This window comes from Eumetopias jubatus, unplaced genomic scaffold (genome assembly GCF_037043125.1).
Source record: "Eumetopias jubatus isolate StellerSeaLion01/CBP00866 unplaced genomic scaffold, mEumJub1_p1.0 scaffold_2, whole genome shotgun sequence".
Taxonomy (NCBI): domain Eukaryota; kingdom Metazoa; phylum Chordata; class Mammalia; order Carnivora; family Otariidae; genus Eumetopias; species Eumetopias jubatus.
The window spans coordinates 72,764,229-72,773,461 of NW_028274808.1; the positions used below are offsets into that span (position 1 = coordinate 72,764,229).

The 9,233-nt window shown below is 38.4% G+C and overlaps 1 pseudogene; it reads left to right on the forward strand.

The window, feature by feature from the left end:
- The first annotated feature begins 5,159 nt into the window (after positions 1-5,159).
- On the forward strand, positions 5,160-8,863 carry LOC114210130 (large ribosomal subunit protein uL29 pseudogene; annotated as a pseudogene).
- Positions 8,864-9,233: the final 370 nt, after the last annotated feature.

Below are 9,233 nucleotides of genomic sequence, written 5' to 3' on the forward strand. Positions count from 1 at the left end.
GCCAGAAAAGAGGACCTTTGCATTCAGGAGAGTCTACAGAGATTCCTCCTTCTTTCTCCCTGTTTTCCTTTTCTCTTCTGCTCTTCCCTGAGGCCAGTCCCAGTCTCAGAATGGCACTGCTGTGGCAGCTGCAGTACTGGAAGCGAGGTGGTGGGCACCTAAAGTCTTAAGGGAAAACCCTTCCCTCTGACAAAAATGGGAAATGGAGCTCTTGTGTGTCCCACAATGTAGGGGGGAAATTCTTTGTTTTTTCTTCTATTTTCTGTCATTACTTTATTCTGAGGGCAGCCACCACTGCTCAAACTCTGCAATTTCACATGGAGCCAAAACTGTGAGAGTACACCCAGACTCTGAGCTATTAAATAGGAGCTAGGGCTCCCTGGGAACCACGGAGCATGGGAGGCATCCCAGAGAGGAGAGGAATGGAAAAGGGATTTCCAAATCTGTATATTAACCAACACAAATCCCAAGCTAATCTTCTAGCTATACACACACAGAAGAGACCCCAAAAAGCACAGCAAAAACTTTGGGAAGTCTATGCCATCTCTTCCAGAAAAGAGAAGAGAACATTTCTCAATTTATTTGAGGAGGCCAGCATCACTCTGGTACCAAAGTAAGTCAAAGATGGTTCAAGAAAATAAAACTATAGACCAATGTCTGTTATTAACATAGATAAAAAAAATTCCCAACGAAATATTAGCAAATTGAATCCAGCAATATGAAGAGGGATAATACATCTCAACCAAACTGGGGCTGATACCAGGAAGGCAAAGCTTGTTCAACATTTGAAAATCAATCAGTGTAATTGACCGTATTAACAGACTAAAGAAAAATTACTGTATGATTATCTCAACAGATAGAAAAAAGGATGTGATAAGATTTTAACGTCTATTCATAATTTTTAAAAATTTCTCAGCAAACTAGGAAAAAAGGAAAGCATCCTTATCGTGATAAAAGGCATCTATAAGAAAAAAACCTACAACCAACATCAAAATTATCAGTGAAAGATTGCATACCTTCCTCCTAAGATCAAGAACAAGGTAATGATATCTGCTTTCACCATTCCTTTTGACCTTGTATTGTACATACTAGTCAATTCTACAAGATAAGAGAAAGAAATCAAAGCATTCAGAATAGAAATAAAGAAGACTGTCTATATTTGTAGATAATATTATTAACATCATAATAAATGCCAAGATATCTACAAAAAAAGTTTTTGAAACAAATAGTGAGGTTAGCAAGTTCACTGGATACGAGGATAACATACAAAAATCAATTATTATTTATATTTATATACCAGCATTTAAAGTTAAAAACCAAAATTAAGAGAAAACGGTACTATTTAAAATAGCAACAAAAAATTGAAGTGAAATACATAGGTATAAATCTAACAAAATATCTTCAGGATTTGTATGCTAAAAACTACAAAACATTGAAAGAAGTTAAAGTAGGGCACCTGGGTGGCTCAGTCGGTTAAGCATCTGCCTTCGGCTCAGGTCCTGATCAGTCCTGCATTGGGCTCCCTGCTCAGCGGGGAGCCTGCTTCTCCCTCTACTTGCCGCTCCCCCTGCTTGTGCTCTCTCTCTCTCTCTTTCAAATAAATAAATAAAACCTTTAAAAAAAAAGAAAAAGAAAGAAAAAGTTAAAGAAGACCTAAACAATTGGAGAAATATGCCATGTTCATGAATTGAAAGGCTCAATGCTATTAAGACGTCATTTCTCCCCAAAATGATCTATAAATTCAACACGATTTCAATCAAAATCCAGTGAAACTTTTTATAGATATGAACAAGCTGATTCTAAAATTTATATGAAAAAAATAAAGGAACTGGAAGAGCTAAACCAATTCTGAAAAAAAAAAGATTACTCAGACTCTCTGATTTCAAGACTTACTATAAACCTATAATAATGAAGATAGTGTGGCATTAGTGAAAGACACAAAAATCAATAGAACAGAAGAGCTAGTTCCAAAGTAAACCTACAGTTGATTTTTGACAAAAGTACAGAGAGAGTGCGATGGAGAAGAAATAATCCTTTCTATTTACAAGTTGTGATGGAACACTTGGATATCTGTACGCAAAGGATAGATCCCTGACTTACCACTCACACCTACAAAAATTAGCTCAAAATGGATCATAGAGCTAAATATAAAAAATAAATCTATAAACTTCAAGAAGAAAACATTGTAGAAAATCCTTTTGACCTTGGGATAGGCAAAGAGTTCTTAGGTGCAATAGGTAAAAAAAAAAATCCATAAAATAAAATAATAAATTAGACTTATTTTTTAAAGTTTTGCTCTCTGAATAAAGACTACTAATAGAATGAAAAGGTAAGGCACAGATTGAGAAAAAATATTTTCATATCACAAATCTGATTAAAACTCATATATAAAATATATTTTTAAAATTCTAAAAACTCAACAGTATGAAAACAAAAAATCCGATTAAAAAATGGGCAAAAGATTTGAGCAGACATTGCACAAAAGGAGATAAACAGATGGAAAATAAGCATACTAAAATATACTCACCATCATGATTCATCAGTAAAATGCAAATTAAAACCACAATGAGATATCACTACTTATCTACTACAATGGGTGTGGAGGAGTGTGGGGGAGACAAATCCTAGACAGGATGCAAAACAACTAGAATTCTCATATACTGTGGGTTAGAGTGCAAAATCGCACAGCCACTTGGGAAAACAATTTGGTGTTTCTTCTAAAGTGAAGCATACACTTACCATATGACCCAGCAATCCCATTCCCCAGTATATACCTAAGAGAAATACGGACCTCTGTTCACACAAAATCCTGTATATGAATGCTTATAACAGCATTAGTCAAAATTGCTGAAAGCTGGGAACAATCCAAATGTCCTTCAACAGGTGAGTAGATGCAAACTGCAGTACATTTGTTCAGTGGAATATTATTACTCAGCCACCAAAAGGAGGGTGTGTTGATACAAGCATCAACATATTTGAATCTCAAATGCTTTATGTGAGTCAGGGATGCTAGACTCAAAAACTAGACAAAATTTGATTCCACCCAAATTTTTCCACTTGGAAAAGACAAAACTGTAAGGATGGAGAACAGATGAGCAGCTGCCAGGGATTAGGAGTAGGGGAGGATTTGACTACAAAGGGACAGCAGGAGGGGTTTTTTTGGCACCTGTATCTAGGTGATGTTTACACAATTTTTTGATTTGTCAAAACTCATAGAACTATGCACTAAAAAGTGACTTTTAATGCATGCATACATTTTAAAAATAAATTTCAAAATAAAAATAAATTTAAGATGCTAAGGTCCTCGTGGCTTATGGGAAAGGGGAAAGAAGACTGGGAAAAGCATCGAATGAAAAGAAATGTTTTTCCACCTTATTTTTCACTGTTCACTGAGTAGTTAGAATTCTCACTATGAGATATACAAAGACAAGGATATGAAGAAGCATCTTATACATCCAGAGCACATCCACACTCTTAATATTGACCTGTATTTATTAACAATATTTTATTGCTTATGTCTGACTTTTATTTGTACATTATGCATATGGTTTAGCAAAAGAATGGTCACCGATTTTTTTTCCAAAAATAGTGTTACGGAATAAATATGAAGTATTAACATCTTGCAATTACCTGAGACATAACATTAAATTCTGTTCCTCCTTGCCAACAATCCCAACTTTCTGATCGAAGTTGCCCCAGGGAAGGATGGCTGGAACAGGAAAAGAGCTGCTTGCTTGGCTACAAAAGCCCCACTTGCCCAGTGGGATTCAACTCCCTGCTCTGATTTTCAAAGGGATGATATCCCACCAAAAGGTTCATGGCAATAATTCTCAGGAAAAAAAAATGGTTAAATGGGAGAATGCTGCATGCAGTCTTCTGGGTGAGCACAGAGTCTCTAGAGTTTAGAAACTGGAGTTGGTTCCTTTCTCTTCCATTGATGGGGAAAAGACAGAAGACCACCTTGAACTACACCCTCAACCTCACTCAGTAGTCCCTGAGAGGATCACTTAGAAGTTTTGAAGTTGTTAACAGTGATTGTAATGGACTTTTAAATATAATAGAATTTTAAATACTTCAGCATGTGCTTTGTGATAATATATATGCAGCAGTTAATTAAGGCTTGAAGTTTAAACTCCAGAGGCAGGTGTCCTAATCAAGAATGCACAGATCAAGATGGTCAACTAACATTATATCAAAAAGATCTGTACTCTAGAAGTTGCAATTATAAGTACTTCTTTTACCCTCTGTCAATCAACTATTGACACTTTGGTAATTATCATACTTAGTATCAGACATGGGTCTCTATAACCAAAAAGTATGCCCCGGTGACTAGCATTTAAATTTCAGAAATTGTCTCTTAACTGATGAAACAATCAAACGTATTCATGACATGTGGGTTGAGTAAAATATTTGAGATATGCTCATCAGTCTTTGATGAAGAAGGTTTAAGAATCTAGCAAAACCTCCACCTTTCTCCATTAGAGTAGAATCTGAGGCTCAAATTCCTAATCTGTCCTTTGTCTAGTCATGGATACAGAAAGATTTATGAATGTCTGATTACAACTACAAGAATAGAAGAATCTTCCTTCTGGAATGCTGCTGTATCTGCTTCAAGTGCACCTTTAATGCAAGGTATGGTCGGAGTACCCAAGCAGAAAGGAGAGTTGGGACTTCATTGAGCCTCTCAAGTAAGTTGTAGGACATATTAAAGATACTGTATTCTAACAAACTTTAGTTTAATTCACCTCTGTATGTGAACATAAACTTTCTTTCATTATAATATAGTAGAGAAATTGTAGCCAACCCTCACCACTTTAAATGTATTTGGCAACTATGTTACATATTATGAAGAACCTAATCATGGTATATGAGTAAATTATTTTAAGTCAGTTCTTTCAACTATGGGGATGTCCTTCTTCTCCCATGAGGTACTAAACAATTTGTGATTCCCGTAAGTATCTAGAGCTGTGGAAATTTAAGGATTATGATATGGCATATTGTATACAGAGAATATGTGGATATCTTTCAGCCTGGGGGAGAGGGGCACAAAGGGAAGCCAGAAAAGTTCCCACCATCTTTAGAGAGAAAAGTATGGAGATTATGCCAGAGAGCAGCCTCAGCAGGTTTCCCTGGAAGAGTTTTACCACTTTGACAGGATCATGCACACAGAGATGGGAGCGAGAACCACTGGTGAGGATGATGGAAGATATGACTTTGATGAGTCACCATGCCTTGGCCAGACTATGGGGGACAGTACTTGGGAGCAGTCAACACCCACACCAAAACCACGTGAGCTATAGAAACACCACCACCGCCCCCCCGGACTCTCCTATTCAACCATATCCATTATAGTAATAAAAATGCTCTTGCAACATAGCACAGTGCTGCCAACACCAATCCTTTACTAATACTAATTAAACAATAACCCTTTTTCCCAAGGAGCTTAAAGCTATTGAAACTGAAAGAAATAGAAATCCTCAGGTGCCTGGGTGGTTCAGTCAAGCGTCTGCTTTTGGCTCAGGTCATGATCCCAGGTTCCTGGGATCGAGTCCCATGTCGCCATGTCGGGCTCCCCGCTTGGCTGGGGGTCTATTTCTCCCTCTGCCTGCTTCTCCCCCTACTTGTGCTCTCTCTGTGTGTGTGTGTGTGTGTGTGTCAAGTAAATAAGTAAAATCTTTAAAAATAATAATAATAAAAATAACGATGATGATGTTTGGGTTTTGCAGTATAGTGCTCAACCCTAAACTATGGGGCTTTCTCTGAATGACTTTGGAAATTTATAGTATTTTGGTTTCCCTGAATTCTGTTCAGAGTTTACGCTGACATTTGTGGAGCAACCAATATATTTCTCATTGATCTATACTTCTTTGTTAATTCAATTAAATGCTGGCTTTCAATTAGGAGTTTTTAAAGTTCGGATGCATGGTAAGCCCTCTGATCCTGCCTGCCTAGGGGCCAGCAATGCCAGAAAAACATTTCACAAAGGAAACTGCTTGACTATAAATGTCCAGATGAGAACTCTAAAAATCATGGTTCTAAATGCACCTATCATCTTTGGATCATACTAGACAATGCCAAATTCACAGAAAACAAAATCATCAAGATAGAATGGATATTGACAGAGTTCATCTAAAAATCTACGTATTACAAAGACAGACAAAGACTCACGTCACATTTCCAGGAAAACCTTCTACTCACATGCACCGTCAGAAAGATCAAAACCTGTGTACCTTACCCAGAAAAATGCAGGAGCTAATATGGGGCCACTGACAAGGAGATTCAGCAAAATAGAGATTCAAGCGGGGGTGTGACCTTGCACAAGTCACATAAACTCCCTGGGCCTCTGTTTCCTTGTTAAAATAAGATGGGAGTGAGTCTCTTTCCACTCCAAACTACTGTGTTTCTACTTTTGACCTGAAAGTTTCAAGAGATATTGCCCTTGGTCTCTTCTTTTTTTCATTCCTTCCAGAACAGTGATTTTAAAAATCCTTAAAAACATCTCGGTTTGTATTCAAACCCCCACCTATGCAAAAGATTTAAGTCTTAAGTTTCTTGCACACTTAGGAGTTAAGTGGGAGAAATGTATTTTATAGCGATAAAAATAATGAGAATTAAAGTATACACAACACATGTTCAAAAGAGAAATGTAGTAATAGCATTTTTTAAAAATTCAAGCCTTTTATTCTGAAAAAAAAAAGTCCAGAAGGTTACCGAAATATTAGAGTGTCTCACTAAGTATGGTGGGATTGTAATTAATTCTTATTTTTTTATTCCTCTGTTCTAAATTACCTTCAATGTCCATGCATAGTTTCTATTGTCAGAAAAAGAAATGAGTTTGTTTATAAAGAAGGGGAAAATAACCTATAACCTGTCTTGTGTATCAGCTATAGAATATGTTATTTGAAATGCTATCTGCATAAGTGTTCTGGTTCTCTTCCATTCTGTTGATATTTCTTATTTCTTAAAACGATTTCCCTGGTTTTAAGAAAAGTTGAGGCAAATCATGCTTAAACTTAAACTGAAATGAAGGCTGGAAGGACATGTCTAACCTGAAAATAATTAGATACTTTAAGAGTTGTAAACAGCCTCGTCAGGATAAACGTTCTTTGACTTAGTCAGCCTTCTCAAGGAAACAGGATTTGTCCAGAGTAAAGGGGGTCTCTGCATCCATATAGGGCGAGCCAAAGGGTCAAGGGCTTGGCTGGAGTGTCAAGAACACACCTCATAAACGTGGCAATCAGCAAGGACAACTGAGAGTCCCGGGCAGGTCCTGAACCTTGAAGTCAATGCAATGAGCTTTCCAGGACTCTGACCCTGACAAAGATGGGGATATGGCAGCATGAGACACGGGGGCAAAGAAGAAGGATGGAGATCTCTATGGCCCTCAGAATGCCATGGGTAGTGTCAAACTACTACTTATTAGCAAACATTGACTAACAGTTATGAGCAATTATAATGTGCCACATACTATTCTTTTTTTATTAGTTTCAGAGGTAGACTTTAGTGATCATCAGTTGCATACAACACCCAGTGCTCATTACATCAAATGCCCTCCTTCATGCCCATCACTCAGTTACCCCATCCCCCCACCCACCTCCCCTCCAGCAACCCTCATTTTGTTTCCTATGGTTAAGAGTCTCTTATGATTTGCCTCCCTCTCTGTTTTTGTCTTATTTTATTTTTCCTTCCCTTCCCTTATGTTCACCTGTTTTGTTTCTTAAATTCCACATAGGAGTACCACATGCTCATTCTAAATGTATTCTAGCTGTATTAACTCATTGAATCCTCACAATGGCATTATGAAGCAAATGCTTTTACAGATAAGGAAACCAAAGCATAGAGCAATTCAATGACTTGCTCTAAAGCCCAGAGCTCCTAGTGTTGGGAGCAGCATTCAACCCAAACGGTCAGACCCCAGAGCTGGCATTCTTAATAAATTTACACATGGAAAAAGGAAGGAAGGAAGGAAGGAAGGAAGGAAGGAAGGAAGGAAGGAAGGAAGGAAGGAAGGAAGGAAGGAAGGATGGATGGAAGGGAAGGAGGGAAGGAAGGAAAATATCTATAATGAAGAGAGGAATGTTTTAAGCATATGGGACAATTGAGAACATCAGCAAAATGTAACCCTAAAAATCCACAGGGGCAGATAGAAGATTATGGCTTCAAGATGTGGATACATATTGTTTTAGGTGGAAGCTACTTCATCAGTCTCCTAGATCCCTAGCTGGAGGATGCTTGAAAGGTAAAACAATAAGGGAACTATTCAAGTAGGTTAGAGATATATATCCATTAGCTAGGAAAAGATTGAAACCTCTAGCCAGCAATGCCAAAATAAGTCCTTTCCATAATAATATTTTTTAAGTTATTTTTTAAGTCTCTCAATAATTCTCCAATCTAATTGAAATCTACCTGCGTGCCATAGATTAAGATATTTAGACCCACACTCTTTCCCTCTGCCTCTTTACCTGGGCGGCAGCAGCGGTTTGGGCAGACATGGTCAAGATTAACTCCTGAGACCTTCCAGACCTTCGCAGCAAAAAGAAAGAGGAATTGCTTCAAGAGCTGAAAAACCTGAAGGTGGAGCTGTCCCAGCTGCGTGTCGCCAAAGTGACAGGAGGCATGGCTTCCAAGCTCTCTAAGTCGTGCGCAAATCCATCGCCCGTGTTCTCACTGTCATCAACCAGACTCAGAGAACTTCGGGAAATTCTACAGTTGTTAAGAAGCACAAGCCCGGGATCTAGGGCCCACTAAACACGTGCCAGGCACCACCACCGGCTGAACTAGCACAAGGAAAAACCTCAAGACCGAGAAACTGCAGCAGAAGGAGCCGCTCTACCCGCTGCCGAGGTCGGCGGTCAAGGCTTGAATACAGCCATCGTCCCAAACAAACTGGGGTGGGGGGGGGGGAATAGAATCACAGCCGATAAACCGCGATTGAAAAGTTGGGTACCCTTTCAGCACAAGTAATACTCTCAGCTGTAAACACCCTTCAGCTTAGACAAAAGCAAAAGTAACCAAATAGCAAGCCGTCTTTATAGCGCTGAAATAGACATACAAAAATCTACTCGGGAATACATACTGTATTCGTGTGTTCTTTTTATTTCTTCAATATATGATTTGTACATACTACAGTGCCTGGTTAGAAAATGGGATGGGGGATTTGGGGGAAAGAGATTTATTAAGGGAGTGCTCTCAGGATGAGCCTGTCAGGAAGTGAGGGAGGCAGGCTTAGGCAA